This window comes from Neophocaena asiaeorientalis, unplaced genomic scaffold (genome assembly GCF_003031525.2).
Source record: "Neophocaena asiaeorientalis asiaeorientalis breed wild unplaced genomic scaffold, Neophocaena_asiaeorientalis_V1.1 scaffold123, whole genome shotgun sequence".
NCBI lineage: Eukaryota > Metazoa > Chordata > Mammalia > Artiodactyla > Phocoenidae > Neophocaena > Neophocaena asiaeorientalis.
The window spans coordinates 831382-855799 of NW_020173666.1; the positions used below are offsets into that span (position 1 = coordinate 831382).

At 38.0% G+C, this 24418-nt stretch overlaps 1 protein-coding gene across 3 annotated transcripts in view; it reads right to left on the reverse strand.

Annotated features, from left to right (window-relative positions):
• Window positions 1-24076, reverse strand: part of PLAGL1 (PLAG1 like zinc finger 1) — a 97127-nt gene extending 73051 nt beyond the window's left edge. For 2 of the 3 annotated variants that reach the window (XM_024747932.1, XM_024747931.1), the window contains exon 1: window positions 22515-24076. The gene's annotated coding sequence lies outside the window, so the exon portion shown is untranslated. The remainder of the gene's footprint in view (window positions 1-22514) is intronic. The other variant, XM_024747930.1, reaches the window with a different exon arrangement.
• Window positions 24077-24418: the final 342 nt, after the last annotated feature.

Below are 24418 nucleotides of genomic sequence, written 5' to 3' on the forward strand. Positions count from 1 at the left end.
AGACAAATATATATATATATATATATATATATATATATATATATATATATGTCATACCTCCCTGAATGATACACTTAAAATAGGTGCATCTTGTTATTTATGGACATTAAACGTCAATGAAGTTTATTTAAAATTTTCTATTCTTCCTTGCATGGAATGGGGAGAAAGAAATCACGGGAGACTGTTTTTCTCTTCATCCACAGCAGTTTGAATTAGAAACACCTTCTGCTTTTGTTGACTTTTTCATTAGTACTGCCTTGTACTTTATCAATTCATTTTCTCACCTGGAGGATTTAGGCGGCAGAGATGAAACTCAAATCCTCTGACTCCTAATCCAGTGTTCTTTCATTACACAGTGTGCATTATGTTTAACAGACTTAAACCATAACAACTTTATCTTCTAGTAAATTCAGCTCAATAAATATTCAATAGGTGCCTCTAGATTTAATTTTCTCCAACCGAAACATAACACTTTCAAATACATATAAACGTACAGTTCTTCTAAGGCGCATGGCTTCTGGCCAAACTACCTCTCACTGGCCATAGGCTAGCCTCTCCACCTTCAAGTCACTTCTCCTTTTTGAGAGACTGTAATTCTCGGCTCACGGGATTTCTTCCCCGTTCCCTGCTCTTGTCGCTGTTTGCAATGACTTCTTCGGCCAGGCATCACTTCCTCAAACAGCCCTCCATGAGAACATCTTTTTATATTTCCCAAAGCAACACTGACTAACGTCCATTTCTTTCTTCAACCGACTGATATTTGGTGAACGCAGTAAGCTCACCAGGTGACGTTTGATATATGTCAACATTTTTTACACTATGTGGCAAAGATTTTCTGTTACATGCATGTTGGAAAGCACAACAAAATAATCATGTTGCTTAGCCACATATCAAAGACCGGGACGGTACATGAGATGGAAGAACACAGCCACCTGTGGCTCTCAAAGAAGTTAGTAAGGCTGGCCCACTGATTTAAGCAGCTATGTGTTTTGTTTCTATAGTAAAATGTACCGATGTGATTCAAATTATACAAAGTGTGGATATGAATTTTAAAGTTTTAAGTAGGAAAATTCAGTGTCTAGCCTTGAAATGAAAATAAAAGTGAAAAAAACAACCCCAAACTTTCACCTTTTATTAATAAGCAACCAGGACCAGTCAGAAGTGATTTAAAATAGAATCAATGGCATCAATTTTCATTCCTGTTTCATGTGGCATGAAAAAAACTAAGCTGACAATGATTGACCAAAGGCTGGCCTTTGGAGCAAATAAAAGCAGTACACAAATGCCAAATATTGATAGTTATTCTAGTTTTCTCTCTACTATAATTAAAATTTCATCATAAAATTCAACTGCAATAAGCAAGATGATACAAGAAATAGGGAAGGTGGTAGAGGCTTTTCATAACTTAGGAGTACTAGCCACTCATTTTAAAGTAAAAGGATATGGGAGGCTGACTGTATCTATTTATCTTATCTCTCTTCCAGACCTCCGCCAAAACAAGGACATCAGAGGAGAGACATGAGCTGTCTTGGAGAGAGTTCAATGAATTTTGAAAGACGAAAAGCAAATGCAAGAGCAGTAACTGACTTAGGAATGGAGAAGAGGCCTCCCCCCGCTCGCCAGGGGCTGGACACTCAGCAGTGCCAGAGAGTAAGAAGTCGAGGTATGAGGCTGTCAGAAAAGCACTGGTTACAAGTTTTTACTTTGCATACAGAACAACTGGGTGACCGGGTCCCTCCTGTAGTCAGGTAAACATGCCACCCCGACCCCCAGAGGAAACCAGAGAGTTCTTATCTGGATAAACCGAACTGAGAAAGATGCCGACTCCGAGATCCATAAAGGAAGAGGATTAAAAGAGGAGAATGACTGAACATCTAAAGACTGAACAGGGGCACCATATATTATTTTGCTTTCAATCTATCATACACTTTTCATTAAAACTTTTTAAAAAAACACTTAAAAGTTAAAACAACAATGAACTGCCTTGCACTAATTACATAACTGCTTCATCCTATTCTTTACTGTTCATCTTATTTAAAATTTTCCTTTCCTTTTCGGAGTTAGCCGGCTGATAGCTTGAACTCTCAGTCCATGAACTTCACCAATAATTACACGTGATTATCAGAAGATATATTTTCCTCCTCCTCCCAAAATGTCCCCAGTGACTCTTAAGCTTTTGCTTTAACACATAAACTCCTACACCTTTACCCTAGAGGGTAAAAATGGAAGAATAGGATATTTACACAGTCTACATAGTTCCCAAGCATCTATCTCCCCACAAATTACTTCTTAATTTCAAAGGTGAAAACAGTAACTTTACAGTAAAGAAACCTACCAGATACCACCTCAGCCAAGTTATCAAATTTAGTATCGCCAATGATGGAACAAATTGAGTGCGCCTCGATGCGATACACTGATAAGAATACAACATAATGTCTGTGGTAGTGCTGCTAAAAACCCAAAATCCAAGTTTTACAATGAGGAAACAAACTGAAATTGATGGATCTTCACAAAAAATGACTAGACTGTATGCTTCAAAAATATCAGTGTTATGAAAGACAAAGTAAGGCTTAAAAACTCTTCTAGATTAAATGAGATGAAAAACACTACACTGAAATGCAATGCTTGATTCTAAAAATCATGGATTTTTTTCAAGCTATAAAGGCATTTGGAGAAACTTGAACATGGACTCTCCATTTAATAATTGTATCGTGACCATGTTAAATTTCTTGAGTATTATCATTGTTATGTGGTTATGAAGAATGTCATTGTTCCTAGGAGATAAATGCTGGGGTATTTAAGATTAAACAATCATAAAGTCTGACTTACTCTCAAACAGTTCAACAACAACATTATTATATATGAAAGTGTTATAAGGCAAACGTGGCAAAATGTTAACAATTGGTGAATCCATGCCAAGGGTACAGGGGAGCTCATTCTTTCCATTTTTTTTATCTTGAAAAGCTTCAAAACCACAAAAAATTATTAAAAACACAAGGTCAGATTTAACCATCTGATTATGATGCTCCCATATTCTGTTGAGAAACACTGGGAAAACCCCCACAAATGAAGACATTCATGAAGATGGATATTGCCTGATATCGCCAGGTCAGCTCAATCCCATTTGATGGGTAGCTTTTCTAAACATTCATCCCTCTCTTCAAACTATCTCCAACACCCTCACCACCTTCCTACTTCCTGGAAAGCTGAGATTATTGAGAACAAACTCTCACCACCTTCCTCACCTTCCCACTACCTATGAGCTTGTCTATATCACCCATCCTGCCCCTTCTTTTGTCCAGAGTTCCTTCTCCGTGTGTCCTGTAAATTCTCATGCCCTCCCAACTCTTCAAAGGCCTTATTCCATCAGTCAGCACCCCTGTATCTCCTCATAACTCTCCATTGGCTCTTTCTCCTCTATAAACAAACATATTAAAGTTTCTCCCAAATTAAAAAAAAAAATTAAAACCCAAATCCCAGATCACCTCCAGCTACATTTTATAATCCTGCTTCCCCTCCAAGCTTCTTGAGAGTAACCTCCACTTGGGCTTTCTACTTTTTCAGCATCCTTCATGCCTCAGTCTTGAACCCCCAGCTGTCAGCTATCCTGTCTCCATCACTACTCCATGGATGCCCTTCTGTACTCGGTAAGCCAATGGGAAGTCTTTTGTCTGGGGTCTCTCTGCAGCCTCTGGTGCTATTCCCCACTCCTTCCTGCTTGGAATAACCCTCTCTCAGTGTCAATGGTACCCTTCTCTCTGGGTTTTTCTCTTACTTCTCTGACCATTATTTCTGAGCCTCTTGGGAAGGGTAAGAGTTTCTACAAGGACGATTTTGCCAGGGAATTTCAATAGTCTCTTTCATAGGCTCCTGAAATGTCTTTGGTCCTCTGATATTCTCACTCAAAATACAACACCTAGGTGACCTCATCTAAACCAGTAGTAGTAGCAGCAGCAGCAACAAATTTATGCCCGGCACTGCACCAAGCACCCTTTAAGTTATATTAGTTTCTTTGACACAGCAATCCAAGTAGGTACTATTATTATCTACATGGTACACATGAGGAAACAAAGTTTAGGGAGGTTAAGGAACTTGCCAAAAATCTCTCAGCTAATAAGTAATGAAGTTCTAAACTCTCTGATTCCAGAGTCTGTGCTATGCTACTCCCACAAAATCATTAAGATAAGACAACATGGGCATAATGGCAGAAGCCAGAAACAGAAACTAAATGGGTAATAGGACTTTCTGACTATGAGGTTTGAGTTTATAATGCATTGCACTAAAATTGAAGTTGAAAAGGGTCTCCACGTCCCGCATTTATTTGATAACACCACGGGATGGTGTAAGAGCCTCCACAAGTTCAATTTTGTTAGGAAATTTTAGCAATTATTTTTGTACTTTTTGTGTTACTGTTCTAAGGTTTAATTAATATCTAAAATTATTCCATCTGTAGATAACCTTCAAGGTACTCTACCCTTACTCTTTGTGAGTCTAATAACTTGTAGTTTTCCTGTTCTGCCCTTCAGGGGACATTTTTGCAGGGAAAAAACCCCCGAGTTTTACAGAAATGGAATCTGCTTTTTAATGATGGAGTAACTACATAGAGGAAGGATAGAAATTCTAAACTGCCAAATTGTTTTCTCACCTACCTACAAGTGTACAAAGTTTATAATACATGGTAAACATGGAGTTCATTTCTATGAGCAGTACCTCTGAGACATGATCCAGTAGATTTCTGTCCTACTGTCATTTTAAAGATACTGACAGATTTATTTCACTCTGGCATGCCATCGTAACAGTTGAGTTTTAGGCAGTGGGAGTAATAAAATTCCACAAAGAAATAAAAGGCTCTCGATGTCGGGATCATGCAGTTCTTTTCCTTTGTGAAAGCAATTAGAAAGGTAAGGCGATTTAACTGTATACTGGTAGCATTCCAGGAGGGTTTCAAAAGGTCAAGTGGTCACGGAATCATAGAACTGAAAATTGCAAGATACTCGCTCTCTGGAAGGTAAATTAATATTCCTCATTTTACAGATGAGGCCATAAAGACCCAGAGAGGCTAACTAGTAAGAAATGGAGAGGGAGTAGAGAAGGTAGCTGAAGAGGTGATCCAAGTCTCCTATTTCAATCAGGTCTGGGACTTTGAACTAGAAGTTCAGAATCACCCAAAAAACTTTTTTAAAACCCACATGCCCATGACCAGACACAGACTGGGAGAAAATATTTGCAAATCACATATCTGATAAAGGACTTATAAGCACATATACAAAGAGTACTTAAAACTAAACAATAAGAGCACGAGTCAGTTAAAAAGATGGGCAAAAGATCTGAATAGACCCTTCACTGAAGGAGATATACAGATGACATAAAAGCATATGAAAAGATGCTCAACATCATTTGTCATTAGGGAAATGCAAATTAAGACAAGATACAACTACACATTTATTAGAACAGCTAAAATCAAAAAATCTGACAATGCCAAATTCTGCCAAGTACGCAGAGCAACAATCCATCATGCTGGTGGGAATGCAAAATGGTAGAGCCACTCTGGAAGACAGTTTGACAGTTTATTACAAAGCTAAACATAAACATACCATACCATCCAGCCACCGCCCTCCTTGGTATTTACTCAACTGATTGGAAAACTTATATCTGCCCAAAAAACATGTACATGAAAGTTTACAGCAACTTCATTCATAATCACCAAAAACTGGTAGCAAGCAAGATATCCTTCAGCAGATGAATGGATAAACAAACTATGATACATCCACACTACAGAATATTATTCAGCAATCAAAAGGAATGAGCTACTAATTCATGCAATGACATGGAAGAATCTTAAATCATATTGCTAAGTAAAAGGATCCAGTTTCAAAAGACTACGTACTGTACGTTTCCATTCACATAACATTTTAGAAAAGGGAACACTGTAAAGATGAAAACCAGATTGAACTCACCAGGAGTTTGGGTAGGAAAGAGTACTGACTAGGTGAAGCACAGGAGATGTTTTAGGACAGTGAAGCTATTCTGTATGGTAATGTAGTAATGGATACATAACACTATGCATTTCACAAAACCCATAGAATTATACAGCATAAAAAGTAAACCTTAATGTATGCAAACTTAAAAAAAATCAACCAGGAGGTCAAGGGATCCCAGATGAAATGCAGATTGTGATAAAAGAATCCACTGTTAATGTATGGCATAAATTCACTGAAGTGGGTTGAAGAAAAAGGGTGACAACCTACGTAACTTTGGAAAGGACTAAAGACAAGAGGAACTGTACATAAGGGCTGCACTCTAGCTGGTAAAGTTGTTTCCCATGGGGGTACAAATTAACAGTTCTGAAACCACATACTGGAATGAAAAATTAGTAAATAGATGGTGGATGCTGAGAGCCAAGTTTCTCTCACTGTTGGAGAGGAAGGTTACAGATGATAAAGAGGGGAAGGCTAGAATAAGCCATGTCACACTGGATTAAAGTCAGAGATATCATTATGAGCTCATGTTTAGCTAATGAAGATACAGATGGATATAGAAATAGTTAGAGATATGTGTAATACACAGGTTCATATTTCCTATCTCTGTCTGAGAAGACCCAGATGCAATGACATACCATAGCAAAGAGCACACCCAGTGCTCAGATCTTTCTTTCTAATAACATCCTCCGATAAAAGAAATTGGCCCCCTTGGAGAAACTGCTGATTCTACGGCTGGGACACGGAGTACACAAGATAAACCTAGAGCATCTTGTAAAGCCAGTAAGCAGGGAAGTGCTCAAAAACAAAATGATGATGGCAGTATCTCAAAGGGACACAGGAACCAACCTGAAAGAGTTCCCAATGACCAAAACTGGAACTATTTGAGCAACAAAATAATTCATGCAGAGTTGAATTACAAGCCAAAGTATAAAAAAAAACATCCATTTATATCAGTATGAGCCCATATTGATATAAATAAATAAATAAATAAGGGAGGGAGAATAGACAAACCCTGTGTAGGAGAATTCCTAATAATTTGTGTAGCCATTCTGCCCTCGAGGAGGTAGTGTAACACCCACTGCCTGGGTGAGCTGCACACAGCGACTCCCTTCCAAAACATACAGTACGGAAAGGGGAAGAAGGGAACACTGCAGTGGAGAAACCTGACAAAAACACCATCCCAACCAGGTGATCAAGGTCAACATCGACAGTAGTAAGTCATATTCACAACACGTATGCTCTTCCCTCACCTTTACGGTCTCCTTCCCCAAAACCCCAGTTAACTGTGAAGAAAACAAACCCAGGCAAACCCAAATTGAGGGACTTTGCACAAAATTCCGGACCAGTACTTCTGAAAAGTCATCAAAAGAGGAAAATGTGAGGTACTGTCCCCACCAAGAGGTCCCTAGGGAGATAAGAGGACTGAATGTATGTGCTATCCTGGATGCGATCCTGGGACAGAAACAGGACATTAGGGAAAAACTAATGAAATCTGAATAAAGTATGGAGTTTAGTTAATAATAACATCTCATTATTGGCTCACTTCACAAATCATGACAAATATACCATAGAAATGAAAGACGTTAATAATGGGGGAAAACTGGGTGCTGGGTATCTGGGAGCTCTCTTGACTACCTTTGCAACTTTTTTTGTAAATCTAAAACTACTCTAAAATAAAAAGTATTAAAAAAAGAAAACACCACTTGCCCCCTAAAGAGATTTGAATTCAGTCAGTCTGGGAATACTGCCACGAATAGAAGCCAACAGGAATACTAAGTAATAAAGGACAACAAGTAATGGACAAAATCTGCCTCTAAAGAATTTCTCTAGTTTACTCTAGCTCCTTATTACTCATTCAACTCAATCATTCATATACTGATAAACATTTACAGAAGGCCTACTATGTGCCAGGAGCTCTGTAAAGTATTATTAACCAAAACCTAATAAGCCACCATTTTCGAAACAGTGGGTCACAAATCACTAGTGGGTCATGAAATCAATCTAGTGGGTCACAACCAGCATTTTTTCCCTATTGAAATGAATAGATAAAAAAAAAATCACAATTTCCATAATAAGGTTTTGCTTTGAGAAATTATTTTGAGTATGTGTGTGTTTGTCCTGTATTATGATGTAAAATGCATTTAATTTAGATTAAAGGCAAAAGAACTTGAAAGCTACTGCAGTAAGGTATGTCCCTGGCCTCAAGGAGCTTAAGTTTAGCAGGAGAAGAGAACCAAGTAAAACTTGAAGGAAAAAAAAAATTTAACTATAACATAATGAACTATTTTCTATGATTCATACAAAAAAAATGGTACAACGCTAACTAGTTCACATAATCTTAGCCCAAGTAGTATCACTGCATACTTATAATTATTTACTTATAATTTATTCTACCTGTTAAAGACTGAATTATGCCCCCCATCCAAATTCATATGTTGAAGCCTTAACCCTAAATATGACTATATTTGGAAATAGGGCCTTTAGAGAGGTAATTATGGTTAAATGAGGTCCTATGGTGGGACTCAAATCTGATAGATCTGGTATCCTTATAGGAAGAGGAAGAGACACTGGCGATCTCTCTCTCCACACCCACAGAGAAGAGGCCATGTGAAGACAGAGAGAGAAGTCAACCGTCTATGAACCAAGAAAAGGGGTCTCAGCAGACATTAACCCTGATGGCACCTTGATCTTGGACTTCTAGCCTCCAGAATTATGGGAAAATAAATCTCTGTTGCTTAAGCCACCCAGTCTGTGGTATTTTCTTAGGGCAGCCCTAGCAGACAAATACACTACTATACCCCCAAAGGAATTTAAGGCAGCTAACTAGCTAAGATAGTCAGCCAGGCTATGAAATTTAGAGACCTGGCACTCATTTGCTGTACAAATTTTCTCGGTAAATGGTCCAACAAATTTCTGATAGTATATTTTTATAGAAATCCTTATAGCCATGATTTTCCAATAACATTATCCAAGCCTCTGAATTGTTTACTAAATCTATTTAGCTGTTATTTTGAGTTGGGATATACATTCATTTCTAATCTCTAGATCAATTCCATAAGCACACAATGGTGCTTAAGATACATTAGTATTTAATCCTTTGGATGCCCTGCAAACCATTGTAACTACTGGTAAACAGATGGAAAAAAAAGTATCTAAAGACCGAAAAAGTAACTTTCAATTTAGATTTCCAGGTTGGATCAATTCACCTGAGGGTTCTTAAATGCAAAGCATATTAATAAAACTTAGTATTAACATTGTTTTATCTGAAGTACACAGTTTTTAAGAAGTTAAATCTATAGTAGTCAGAATAAAAAGTGAAATTGCAAGTGAGAGCCTTCTTTTTGTTTCTTTTACAATTCCAAGAAAAGAGGCTAAGGAGGAAGAGAAAACAGGACAAAAGAAGAGTAGGGGAGAAGTAGCTGATGGGCAGAATGAACAGGAGGGTGCCCAAGCCCTCAAATGTGAGGGAATAAAACCAAAACAGCCAAAATAACAGCACTGATCCCCATTCCCACCCACCTCCAGCATTAACTGTACCACACTGAAAAGAATCTATGAAATTTCCACATTCAGATTCTGAGATTGTGCAATGGTTTGATTTACACAAACAGGCTCTTGCTCCAACAGATGAAAGCTTCTTTAAGTGTTTCTCTTTTGAAATGAGGTTTGATATTTAAAATAATCTCTTTACCGGGAAACACTCTGCTCTGTGGGGAAATCTTAATCATGTTTGCCAAACTTGCTATTATATATCTATCCTAATTATCTCAATTTCTCCAGTCTTGCTAATATGTTTACAGACTCACATATAAGATCCTAAAGAAGGGATTTTGCTAATGCTCCCCAGTTGCCTCAAAGTATCATTCATTTTGATATGAGCATAAACAAATGCCTTGAAGGATTAAGAAAAAAAGATGACTAGGAAATGTAAAGAAATCAAAACACCCAAAATGCATGACTGTCCCTTTGAAGTCTCAGCACCTCAAAGAATTCAACTAATGGCTCATATGGCTCTTTATCGTGTTTACTTATTACAATTTTATGCTATAACCAAAGCAGAGTTCCTTTGTGAAGTTAATTATTTAACTATATACAGTTACTGTATAAGCCATTAACTTTTCAAACATTTATACCTCTTTTGAAAACTCTCCCTAAAACTGTCACCCTTGTAGGTGTTCCAGAGTATATTAGTATAAAATAATTATATCTTTTAAATTATATATGTTTTAAAGTCAGGCCTCTGTAGTCTCCTGATGCAAATGTTCTATCTTAATTGTGGTGGCAGCTCTAAGGATAAACACATTTGTCAAAATTCAAGCATTAAGATTGGCTGCATTTCGTTGTTTGGAAATTATAACTCAACAGAGCCCAGAAGAAATACTCTACCAAGTGTTATGAGGGTGTAGAGAGCAGAAAAGGGAAAAAAAGGCTTAATTCTAAAAGACAGACTACTATTAAGAATTTCAAAGAGAATTTTTTTTAAAAATCACTATTACACACTGACTTTAGGGTACCATTGTAATTTGAGCTGCACTTATTCTACAGTGAAATACATAAAGGAGAATGTTCCCTGAGATCCTGATATCTGACAATAGAAAAAGAAAAGAAGAAAATCTGGATAAACTAGCTCTATTCTGGACAAACAATTATCGGTTTTCTTTGTCCCATTGCTGGGCTGCTGAGGGTGTGGAGAATGTCAAGTAGCTGAAGCAAGTGGATCCTACAAAGCACACAGTATACGATGCACACAGAACTGCAGGGCCATCCATGTGGTATTTTTCCTTACTATAAAAAGACACGCTCTTTGAGAAGCTGACAAAGAACCAGAAGACATTTTAAATAATAATATTAAAATAATCTCACCACCCAATTACAATTATTAATTTGCCTTCCACTTATTCCTTTCCATTTTTTTATGTCATGGAGATGATCTGGAATAGAAACGGTCTTGATTCTGGTCTCAACCTGAACACAAACATCTTCCCATGACATTCATTTGTAAACATGTGAGCAACTTCCTCTAAACCTTATTTATACAGGTTGCATAATAATCCATTATATAGCGATATCACAATTAAAGCAATCATTCTCCAGTTATTGAACATCTATATTGTTATCAACTTTTTAAATTACAAAGAATGCAATAAATGTAAGCTTTCAACATACTTGAAATTACTTCCTGTGGTAAGGAAGGCCTTCCTAAGTGTGACACAAACTCCTAAAGCCATGAAAAAGAAATTGATAAATTCAACCATGTAACAAAATCAAATTTTCTGCATGACAAAACACACTATAAGCAGAGTTAAAAGACAACAAGCTGGAGCGGGGTGGGGGGGAGGGAGGGTTCTGTGACTCATGACAAAGGGCTGATTTCCTTAATACAGAGAGAGCTTCTACAGATCAGTAAGGAAAAGACCAACAACTCAATAGAAAAATGAGCAAAACATATGAACAGACACAGTTCATTTAGTGAAGAATACAGAGTAGCTCTTAAATCTATTAAAAGATGCTCATCACAAGAGAAATGTAAATTAAAACTATGCTGAGATTTTTCACTTATCAGATTGGTAAAGATTCCAAGATTTTTAACACATACGGTGTTATCAAGGGTTTGGAGAAAGGCACTGTCATTCCTCGTGTATTGCTGGTGAGAGTATAAATTGGTATATCCCAGCAATTGGACAATATCTATCAAAAGTATAAATGTGTGTACCCTTTGATCTCACAATTCCAGTTTTAAGAATATGTCCTGCAGCTGGACTAATGTGCTATATGACATATGAACAAGGTTAGGCAATAAAGCAATGTTTACAATAGCAAAAGTCCGATAATACAAGATATAAATTTCCACACATCCATGAATGACCAACATGTGAAAGACAATTCTGATACAACATAGTAAGTGAAGCTGAAGAACCTCATGCTATTACGGGAACACAGGGTTGAGTCACTTAGCTCCACTCAGCAGCAGAATCCAATTTTCTAGAAGAGATTACTCTATAGATTAACGTAGAAAATAAAGACATCAGCTAATACAGTGGGATGAGCATGATAGGTGCTATGGACTGAATGTTTGTGTCCCCACCCCAAATTCACACGTTGAAGTCCTAACCCCCAATATGATGGTATTTGGAGGTGGGGCTTTGGGGACAGAATGAGGTTTAGATGAGGTCATGAAGGTAGACCTCCCAATGATGGGCTCTTATAAGAGGATGGTGAGACCAGAGCTCGCTCTCTCTGCATGCACACACTAAGGAAAGGCTATGTGAGGATAAAACCAGGAAGAGGGCCCTCACCAATAAGCCAACCATCCTGGCACCCTGATCTTAGACTTCCAGTCTCCAGAACTGTGAGAAACAACTGTTTGTTGTTTAGGCCACCCAGTCTATAGTAATCTGTAAAAGCAGCCCAAACCAGCTAAGATGGAAACTGGTACCGAGAAGTGGGGTGCTGTTATAACAAATACCTAAAAATATGGAAGGGGCTTTGGAACTGGGTAATGGACAGAGGCTGGAAAAGTCCTGAGGTGCATGCTAGAAAAAGCCAACATTGCTTGCTGTGAAGAGACTTTTAAAGAAGATTCTGGTGAGAACTCAGAAAGCAAAGAGAAGAGCTGTAGAGAAAGCATCTATCTTCTTAGAAAACATAAGTAATCGTGTATGGATGCTGGTAGAAATATAGATGGTAAAAGCCTTTCTGATGAGATCTCAGATGCAGATGAAGAACTCACTATTGGGCCATGGAGAAAGGCAATCCTTGTTATAAAGTGACAAAGAACTTGGCTGAATTGTGTTCATGTTTCTGTGTTTTGCAGAAGGTAGAATTTGCAAGTGATGAAATTGGATATTTAGCTGAAAAGATTTCTAAGCAAAGCTTTGAAGGAGCTGATTGGTTACTCCTGATGGCTTATAGTAAAACGTGAAAAGAGAAAAAGGAATTGAAGAAAAAATTGTTAAGCAAAAAGGAACCAAGAACTTAAAGATTGGGAAGAGTCTCAGCTTATCCATATTGCAAAAAAATGAGAAATATGTTTAGAGAGAACACTGTGGCTGGCTGACTGTTTGATAAGGAGATTAGTATGGGTGTAAACCATGGACCTGACCTAATCAGCCACCCCAGCAGGAACACTGCCAGTTTGAACTGAAGGGGGAAGAGATGGGACAAGATGAAGGCAGGCTGTCAGACTTCTCAGATCCTACGGGACCTGACCATAGAGTTATTCGGTTGTGATCATACACTATTCTTCAAGACAAGAGAAAGAATGACACTTCAAGAAGATTCAGGGATTATCAGGCTGCCATTCCCACCACAGACCCAGAGTACATGGGCCCAGAGAGGGCAAGGCTGCCCCAACCTAGGGTTCAAAGGCTGGGACCACTGCCTAACAGAGCTGTGTGGGTGAGGCCCACCCAGAGTGGTAGGGACACGACCCCAGCCTGGCACAGCTGCAGAGTCAGGACTATTGTGCCAGGAGGTCCAGAAGATAACAAGATCCAGCCAAAGAAGATTATTCTCAAACCTTAAGGTCTAATGGAGTATGCTTCGCTAGGTTATGGACTTACTTGAGACCCACCATTCCTTCCCTCTTTCTTACTTCTCCCTTTTGGGATAGGAAAGTATATCTTATATCTGTCCCACCATGGTAGTTTGGGGGCACATAACTAGTTGGTTTCATCGGCTCATAGCTGGAAAAGAATTTTGCCTCAGGCTGAATCATACTTCAGGTCTCACCCATAGCTGATCTCGATGATATTTAGATGAGATTCTGGACTTTAGAGTTGATGCTAAAATAGGTTAAGACTTTTGAAGCTGTTGGGATTGAATAAATGTACTTTGCATGTGAGAAGGATACGAATTTGAGGTGGGTAGGGGCAGAATGCTATGGACTGAATGTCTGTGTCCTCCCAAAATTCGTATGTTGAAGGCCTAACCCCCAAATGTGATATTTGGAGGTGGGGTTTTGGGGAGATAATTAGGTTTCAATGGGGTCATGAGGGTAGAGTACTTATGATGGGATTATCAAAAAATTATAAGGGGATAATGAGACCACAACTCACACTCTGGGTACAAACACTAAGGAGAGGCTATGTGAGGACATAACCAACAAGAGGGTCCTCATCAAAAACACAACCATGCTGGTACTTTGACCTTGGACCTCCAGCCTCCAGAACTGTGAAAAACAAATGTTTACTGTTTAAGCCACCCAGTCTATGGTAATCTGTTACAACAGCCCACACTAACACATTAGGTAAAGGGAACACCATAAGAAGTGCAGAGATATGTAAATGACATGATATCTACAGGGAACTACCAGCAGCTTGTTATCACTAAAGCCTAAAATACACAAAGACTGGTGAGAGATAATGCTAAAGAGCTATTGAAGGGTCAGCCCAGACTTGTGACCTATAGAACTGTGAGGTAATAAATGTTTTAAGCCACTAGGTTTATGTGAATTTGTTATGGCAGCAATAAAAAACTAATATAGACTTTTGTGCCTGGAAAGTGATATGCTGTTACATCAAATACCTAAAAATATGGAATAGCCCTGGAATCAGGCAGTGGGTGGAAGCTGGAAGAATTTTGAGAAACATGATAGAAAAAGCCTAGATAGCCTTAGACTGTTAGTAAGAACATGGGCATTAATGGTGCTACCAGTGAGGACTCGGAAGGAAATGAGGAATACGTTACTAGAAATAAAGAAAGCAACACCTGAAATTGATCTATAAGTACAACACAATCTATCAAAATCCCAGCTAACTTCTATGTAGAAACTGAGAAGCAGTTCCTAAAATTCATATGGAAATTCCAGGAACCAGAATTATCAAAACAATCTTGCAAAACAAGATCAAAGTTGGAGGGCTCACCCTTCCCAATTTCAAAACTTACTATAAAGCTACAGTAATCAAGAAAATGTGGTACTTGCAGAAGACTAGATACAGATCAACGGAACAGAACTGAAGGTCCAAAAATAAACCCATATGTCTATGGCCAGTTGATTTTTTACAAGAGTGCCAAGTCAATTCAATGGGGAAAAAATGAGTCTTTTCAACAAGTGGATAAATAAAATATAATATACCCATACAAAAAAATTTTATTTGGCAATAAAAAAAATGAAGTACTGATACATGCTACAGCATGGATGACCTTTGAAAACATTATGCTGTGTGAAAAAAAATCAGTCACAAAACCTACATCTTGGATGGCTCCATTTATATGAAATTCCTAGAATAGGCAAGTATGGAGAGACAGAAAGCAGATTAGTAATTGCCTAGGGCCGGAGGATGGAAGGATTGAAGGTGATGACTAAGGGGTATGAGGTTTCTTTTTTAGGTATTGGAATGTTTTAGAATTGATTATGGTGATAGATGTACAACCCTACGAAAATACTGAAAGTCGAAAAATGTACACCTTAAATGAGTGAATTGTACGGCATATAAATTATATCTAAGTTGTTTTTTTTAAAAAAAAGAAAAAGAAAACCACATTAAGACACATCATAATCAAATTGCTGGAAATCAGTGACAAAAAATTTTCAAAAGTAGCTAGAGGAGGAGGAAAGGACATAAAGAAAGTGAAAAGACAAACCACAAATTTGGAGATAGGCTTATTATCTCAGAATTATAAAGGACTACTATAAATAAATGAGATAAACAATCCAAAAGAAAACTGGGCAAAACATTAAATGGGCATTTCACTGAGAAATAAACCAGAATGGTCAAGAAACAAATGAAAAGATGGTTGACTTCATCAGTAATCTGATAACGTAATTTAAAATATCAGATGCTGGGAATTCCCCAGTGGTCCAGTGATTAGGACTCAGTGCTTTCACTGCGGTGGCCCAGGTTCAATTCCTGGTCAGGGAATTAAGGTCCCACAAGCTGTGCAGCACCAATAAATAAATAGAAATCAAATCAAATCAAATGTCAGATACCATTTCACATCCCCAAATTTAAAAGTCTAACAAGAACGTTTATCCTTCTGATGGGTTTATCAAATAGCATAACCACTTTACCAACAATTTGTAATATTCAATGATACAAAGAGGTATATACTAAATGTCCCAGAAATTCCATTCCTAGGTATGAATCCTAGAAAAACTTGTGTATATGTAATGCCAGGATACACATACAAGAATGTTCATAGCAAACCCATTTAGAAGAGCAAAAGGTCCAAATGTGCATCAACAGGAAAATGAATAAATTTTGGCATATGACATTCTTTATGCCAATAAAAATAGATGAAATTAGTTTTGTTCAAAAAAGAAGCCTCAGGATAATTTATATTGTATAATTCCACTTATAAAGTTCGACAATATACAAAAGTATTCATAAATATGCACAAATATTAAGTAAATCTATGAAGAAAGTAAAACACTCAGAGAGAAATGGGGAAGGAAGGATTTAGGGAGGGACCCAGGGAACTCAAGTTAAAAATACTAAATACATAGGGTTTCAGAGTAGTCAAAACAGAAAATAGTTTATAATGTTTGTATCTAGTCAATATCCCATTTTAAAAAACAATCTCTACAAAGAAAATAAAATCTAATAAAAGAGGGAGAAGTAGAGACAGCTAACCTTGAATAGTCTGTAAAACGCTTGGGAAGGAAGAGGAAAGAGAATATAGTAGTTAAAAAGGGACCGGGGTCAAGAGAATGTTTGGCTTTATTCTTTTCCAGAATAGGAAATGGTTCAGCAAACATGGGCTAAGGGGTGAAAACCATAGAGATTTAGAGATTACCACCGTTTTTATATAACGGTGGTAGGAGGAAGAGGAATGGTGGAAACAATTCACTGAGAGCTTGCGCTAGAGACTGTTCCAAGCCCCTTAGCCTGCCTTAGCTCATGGTGTGTTCACAGCACTATAAGGTAAGCACTATTTCTAGTCCCATTTTTCAAATGCAAAAATTGACGCACAAAGAGGTTAAGAAATATGCCCATGGTCACACATTTAGAAAGTACAAAACCGTATTCCAACCTGGCATACTTTGGCTCCAGAGCCAGGATTTTTAACCTCTGTATGTTCAGCCTTTGATTATGAAGGAGAGGGTATAACTGAGGGAGCAAAGTCCTGGAGGAGAGAAGACGGGTCTTAACTAAGAGAGATACATCTGAGGCTGGAGAAGAGAACAATAAACAGCAGGGGTGGGGAAGGATGAATGGGAAGGAAGCAGTTCACAATTTATAGCCTCTTTTTTTTTTAAATGAGGTAGGATGGCAGGTTGTTTGCTGAGAGTAAGTGGGGTACAGTTGTGCTGAACTAAAAATATTTATGTATCTGGTAAGAGCTGAACAGAATTAAGACCATCTAAAGGACGAAGAGATTCACATCCCCATGATATACTATTCCAGAATATAAACCCATTGTGTGAAATGCTAGGTACAACCTCCTGCACTAATTATTAGTTAGTTCTTCTCTTTCTTTCTCTTGACCTTGACTAGTTGAACTCAAGTACAGTAAACGTGCCCATAATGCAATCCCACTGGAAGGTATTTGATACCAGCAACCAGAGCTCAGTCAGCTTTCCTGCCCAGACCCTTCTCAAGGAAATTTTCTTTTGTATGTTGTTCTCCTGTCCTCTGCCTGAGGAGAGAAAAACATCTCTACACCCTTTTAAGGTTAGCATTTCTTCTATGTTTCTGTCTCCATAATTAGATTATAGGCTTACTCTAGGGAATAAGTTCATGCCTTACAAAGAATAAGCACATAATATTTAAATACATCTCTGTCCTGGTCATCTCAATAATTGACACTCTACACATATCTCTGAAATAAATTACAACATAGAAAAGTAGATTTTTTTCCTTATGTGCTTCCAAAGATGTATTTAGGCACATATTTAAAACTCTAAAAATCTATTTACACAGTTTTCTTTTAAGCATCAAGCTCTTATCTCTCTGAAGTATCAGTCCAATCCCTGCCCAAATTATCACAAATTCCAAATTAGTGATTTTTCCTATAATTTATGAAAAACCCCAATTTAGGGAACTGTATCTATGACTCTTTTTTTTAATATAAATATCTTCAGGCAAAATCCACTAACATTTAGAAATTGAGAAAAATAAAATATTAAATCAGTTTTAAAATAAGTTAGTATGTAATATTTAATAACTCTATTATAATCAGCTGTAGACTTTATCATAATCAGATAATGTATAGGACATTGCCTCAATTAGTTACTTTATTTCCCCAAGTTTCTCTATATGCCATGCAATTAAATTACAAAATAAATATGTTTCAAAAAATAACGAAACCACTCAATACAGGAAACCGCAATAAAAGTATAGGACACAGGGAGACCAGTAACTGCAATGTGTGTGTGTTTAAAGAAAAGAAAATCTGTTCAGGCGTATATTCAGACGCCAGATAACTTCTACCAGTATTCATGACACAAATTCTACTTTATTGCTACGAATGCTTTAGGTAAACAACACACACACTCAAACGATAGCTAAGCATAATCATACGCCTCTATTTTTGTCACAAACACTATCTTACCTGATGCCCTTTAAACCAATGTGTTTCAAATGTTTTTGACCACGACCAACAGTAAAGAAAAAATTTCATGTTGCAACCTAATATAAACATAGAATCATGGAATAAAAGTGTTACATAATATTTACCTTACTAGCTTTGAGGCACTCTAAGATTTTTTTAATTCTTTTTTTAAAAAAATGCTGGCTCCTTTCTACCAAATTAAAACTCAAGATTTTGGAAAAATACTGTTCCGATTTATTTTACTCACATATCATTTTTAATAGCATGATCTTAGGTTACTATTCAGAAACTGAATATGATTTGCCCTAGGACACTCTCACAGACAGCGTATCCCTCTGCAACCATACAATTCTGCATAGGATGGAAAAGAGTGGACCACAAACAAGGGGAGAGTGAAGAAAAGGCAGACAGAACCGTCCTGCTGATCATCAACCAGGGTCCTCCAAAATTACGTGAGATGGTGTGGTATAGAGGTTAGAACACTTAACTGAGGATCGAGTCCCAATTCTACCACGTTGGGCCAGACACTTTGGAGAGTTTTAATTTTCTCATCTGTAATGAATAACATGGAGCAGGGACGCAGTCTTGTGCCCACGACTCTATTCCCAGAGTCTAGAACAGTGCTTGGCCAGGTAGTAGGTGCTCAATAGATATTGTTAAATGAATGGATGGATGAGTAAGTATCTTGTTCATATGGTTGTAAGCAGGATGTCATCCAAATACGGGATTTTGTTTCTAAACTCAGTCTGAAATAATTGGAGAGACAGTATGCTGGCAGCTTCACATTACTCTGTGATTAAGTGCTTTCTTCTTTTTTTTCCAAGAAAAAAAGGTGGGGGTGGGTTGGGGGGACAGGACTTTCTTTCTGTATTTTTCCTTCTCCACCAGCTACTCCTTATGAATGTAAACAGTATGCGTAACCCTCTCTCTACATCCAGTATATGTATAACATTGGTGCCCTTTTAAACCACAAATGTAAAAATTGAGCTACCCACCTTCATGCATGTAAGCCATTTAACTCTCTTTTGGTGTCAAAAATTGAGATGACTGAAGAGGGTCACAGAAAGAAATTATAAGTCACAGTACTCACTTTTTCAACTTAACATCAATCTGGTAAATATTTCTATAAAGGAGGATGAAATTATTTATTTTAATCGATGCTCAATCAGATTGGATTATCCTTATTATCGATGACCTCACATTGCCCAAACAAATCAGTCATTTATTTCATTAGTCATTAATTCTTGAGTTCTTTTAAGTACAGTATCATGCCAGCTTCTATGAGGAATACAAAAGATGCCAGTCCTTGCAGTCTTAACATGATTTATCATGAAACTGTCCACTAACTACATAAAATATTATCTGATTAAGTATAATCTATATACTAGAGTCCTTAAGAGATTTGGACAGAAAGAAATGTTTACCTTCGTAAAGAAACTTATCACCTAAAAGTCCTGACTTCAGGGACGGCCAAAAATGGCAAATGATTAGCCATTTTCTTCATCCTCTACTATCCATGTCAGGCCAGTTATTGGAACTTAGATATGATCTCAGAATCTTTCTCAACACATCACTCTAGCCACAACCAAGTATGATGAAATTTATTTTTCATCTCTGGGCTCAAGCCTTGTAAGGGTTGGAGAAAAGTCTTCGCTTACATTATCTAACACATGAACCTTGTGCAAGTACACACCCAAAAGAACACCATCAACTCCTAAATCCATCAAAGAAGAGGTATTCATTTCTCTCCATGGTCTAACAAAATGATACTAGTTTACTTTAGGTCTTAAATTACTTATGTCAAATGGTGATTGTATCTATAAATCCAATAAAATACTTTATCATAAAGGCTCATTCCATAACAAATCACATGAATGAAATTATAAAAACTAATGTGTTCACTGTAACAAACAATACAAAAGCACCTAAAATAGAAAATTCCAAGTTTACTGGCCCTTCTAATAGTCCATTCCCCAGAGGTGGCCACAGTTAAGTTTGGTATATATCCTTCAAACTTCTTTTATATTTACAAAAGGAAAAGTAAAATGTGTGTGTGTGTATTCATGTGTGAGCTATACTAGTTTACCAAAATATTTCTGGCAAATTTAAAATTTGTAAATGAAATACAGTATTTAAATAATAGATGACTGATAATGCAAATTTTAAAGCCATTTAATTTTATTGTCATGCCATTTTATTTTATATCTAACATAGCTTCGTGTCAAAATGAAACACGGGAAAAATGCATTAACCCAGTGCTTTTTCAACATGAAAGGTGTTCCAAATACATGTTTCATATTTCATAATGAAAGATTCCACCCAAATCTTGTTAAAGCTCAAAAAAATGGAACTTTCAATTGAAAAACATCCTGAACAGATGGTGGTACCACATAGATTGAAAAAGAAATATCTAATTTGTGTTTATATGAGAAATGTGAAATATGAGAAATGTGCACGGAGAGGCACATCCATAGATATTCATGAAAACACTTGCCCTAAAGCACAGGTTGTTCAGCAGAGAAGGAAGCTTGCTGAGTGCTTACTTTAACACTTTCATTTTATATATAAGGAAGCAGACTCAAAGGTCACAAAGCCAAGAACAGAGGCAGCACCAGAACCGCAACCCACGGTCTCTTGCTGTGCTTGCTGTACAAAACCGTGCTGCCTCGGCATTCTTTAACGTGAGGAATTGTATTATATAGATGAGGCTTTTCTTAAAATATATGTATGGTTTAAACACAATTGCCTTTGTTTCCAAATCTCACTTCTTAGCATCCTGGATGCCTCTATCTCAGGACCCCTAGCCACCCCCAAGCCTGCAATTCTTTCTCCTCTGCTCCAAGCTGGATTCTCCACTCTCTTCCATTAGCAACCCTCCTGTCGGTTCATCTCCCCTCTGCCCAGAACCCTGCCCTACATTCATCCTTAGTAAAGTCTGGAGGCTCAAAAATGGGAAATGTGGATGTGCTCATCTCCAGATTGGGAGCCACAACTGTCAGAGAGATAAATCGTAAGTCAAGGTGGCTTTAGGAAAGCCAAAGGTACATTTCTATTATTAATGATAACCAGGCCTGGGAGAGAGAATCTGATCCCCACAAACAATTACACAGCCAATGTCCTGACGCGAGTACGATATTCACAGGGAGATTTACTTTCCAAATACAGGGCAGCCCTATAATTCGGGATAAAATTTAACCTTTGAAAGCTCACATAATAGTGGCGCTCTTACTTTTGAAAACAGATACACCCTTTTTCATAATGATATCACATCAGAAGCTCAACATAGAAAACAGATAAAAATTCAACAGATGAGTTGAAGGAGCAACAAGGTAAAAGACGATTTGCTTTACTTTTCTCTCGTCTCTTCTCCCAATCCACACCCACCTTTGAGCACTCCTGAGGAATCTACAGTTCCAGAGGACAAGTTTGAGAACCACTACTTTATATATTTTGACATATTCACCTTTATTAAGCAATGTCAACACCTATATAAGACAGGGTAAATGACGTGTGTGAAAACACTGTAAATTGACAATAATGGTAAGTGTTCTATTTATCTGGTGGCTAAAAACTTCATGCTATTTTCCCCAAACATTAATGAACTATTTATAAATACCTTCTTCTGTATTGGATAATATGTATATTAAAAGCCATTTTTTTCTGATCACAAATGCACCGCACATGTATCCCTGGCCAAGGACTATTTCATCCATGGCAGGAGGAGGGCATGCCCCAGCACCAGTTGCTCAGGCATGCTGCTCAGAGAACCGTACCCTTCCGTGCCTCAGGTGCCATCTCCCACACACCCCCAAAATTCCAAACCTTCAAACTGCTAAAGACACTATATTCCCTTTGATCCTCCTCCAAAAAAAACCCACAAAAAATTAGCCTTACCAGCTCATGCTTTTAGCCCCTCTCCCCAAAATCCCAGGCTAGGTAATTGTGCTCCTGGGGTAAGGGGTTGTTAGGGCTGGGCAGTTGCCAAATACCATCCTATCCCATCCCCCCACACACACCACTCCCCTCCATCTCTCTTACCTCTAGATGCTTCTTCTCTCTTCCTCAGCTCAAAGTCCTCAGGTTCGTGGACTCACACAAATTGATGCTTGAGGAACCTATTATTATTGCAGTTGGACCTTCAGCCAGATGTTGATCCAAGTTGAGGCTGAAGCCATATTTGATTATCTCTGATAAGAGTGACTCCAAGTTCACACACCTCTACTGAAGCTAAAATTGGTGTAGTTGCCAAAATAGTACTCAAAAGTACTAGACTTTCTCCAAAGAGAAATGACCTCCAATTTGGGCGAGATGATCATAACTAAATAAATCAAAATCATAAACATCTGACATGTGGCTGACAAATATAAGTAAAGGCTGGTGGTGATATCTGGGAGTCTAGGAAAGGAGACTTAAAGAAGAGCGTTTCATCCGGCGAGGCGTCTCTACCACGTGCAATCATGTGCAAGGGGGAGGCTGGCCGGCCAGCCCGCCAGCAAAGAAGTCCTTGTTCATGAACAGGTGAAGGGCATATCATAGGCTTCCATGGCTTTGCGACACTGGCACTGAATCAGTCAACTCTTTTGTTCTCTTTTCTCAGCAAGTAGCCCTCCAGCCTTTAACTGGTTACCCCTGCCGTGAGGAAAATGCCTAAACCTGGCTGAGAAAAAGTAAATGGGTCTGCTAGGCACTTTCATCTTTCAGATATAACTTAATAATCTGAAAATGGGATGTGTTAGATTCTTATGAGTTAACTTAGTGCGACCCAAACCCACAGGTCCTGCTAAGGTGCATCCAACATCTGGGCGAGACTCGAGAGCCTTTGTGTCTAATAATGAAGGTCCCAATCAAAGTCCTCTCCCGATACCTCCTCTCCAGTTCCCTTTCCCAGAGATCCTGTGATTTCCTCATCTCTAACCCCTGTTCCCAATAATAGAGAAGAATCACTTATACTTTGATAAAACTATTCACACCCCTAGCCCTAATTCTAACCCTAAGTTTCCCAGATATTTTTAATATATTTAGCAAATGTATTCAACAAATAGATTCTGCCTATCATAGTCACTCAAGAAATCTTCTCTCATGTCTTGTGAATTTCCGGGAGCCCGTCAGAGGAAGCTTTGTCTTGCCACTAATATTCTTCCATCCTGAAGGCTTCCCAGCAAGTAAACATGCTTTAGTCTTTGGGGATACCTGGGGTGGTTCTGGGGCATCAGCCTCGAGGCCTCAGTTATTTGTACCTTTACTCTTTCATCTCTCTATCCCTAATGCCACCCACTGTTCCTGCATCCCCAGGTGATGGGGATTTGAAAGGCCATTCTCACCCTGCAGCAAGGACACATCCCTTCTCCCCCTCCAGGAAGCTTTCTCAAACTCCTTGAGAGCCCTCTGATCTCTTCTTTTCAGGAGACCTTGCCACGCCTATTTAGCATTTACATTAATTGCACCCTAGGCTAAATGCTGACTTTCTACCTTCCAGTATCACCTATAGCATCCAACACTATCCTGGGCACATACATTTTTAATTGCTTGATTGAGAAGGTCAAAAATGATGAATTGAAAGATATGAAATTGGGGGCCATCTGCACCTGAAAGTAGAAAGGTCATCTATGAAGATTAAGTATACTTCATGAGAAAAAATGAACCAACGATGAGGGGCTACTCAAAAACATTCTTCCTTTATACATTTCTGTATCTTGTACAATAAAGAGATTCTTGGTCATACTTTTCCACTGCAAATTACCAATTAACATCCTAATTAAAATCTGACCCACATCTAGGAGCTCTCTGTACGGAGCCATGATCCCTTCGCCCCACACCTCTTCAGGGACCAGACACATGTATGTGAAAGGAGATATGCTAGGAAATATTATTTCTGCACCAGAACCACCAGCTGCAGATGAAAGCAGTTAAGTCGCTGAACAATAAAGCTGACTATTTTTTCT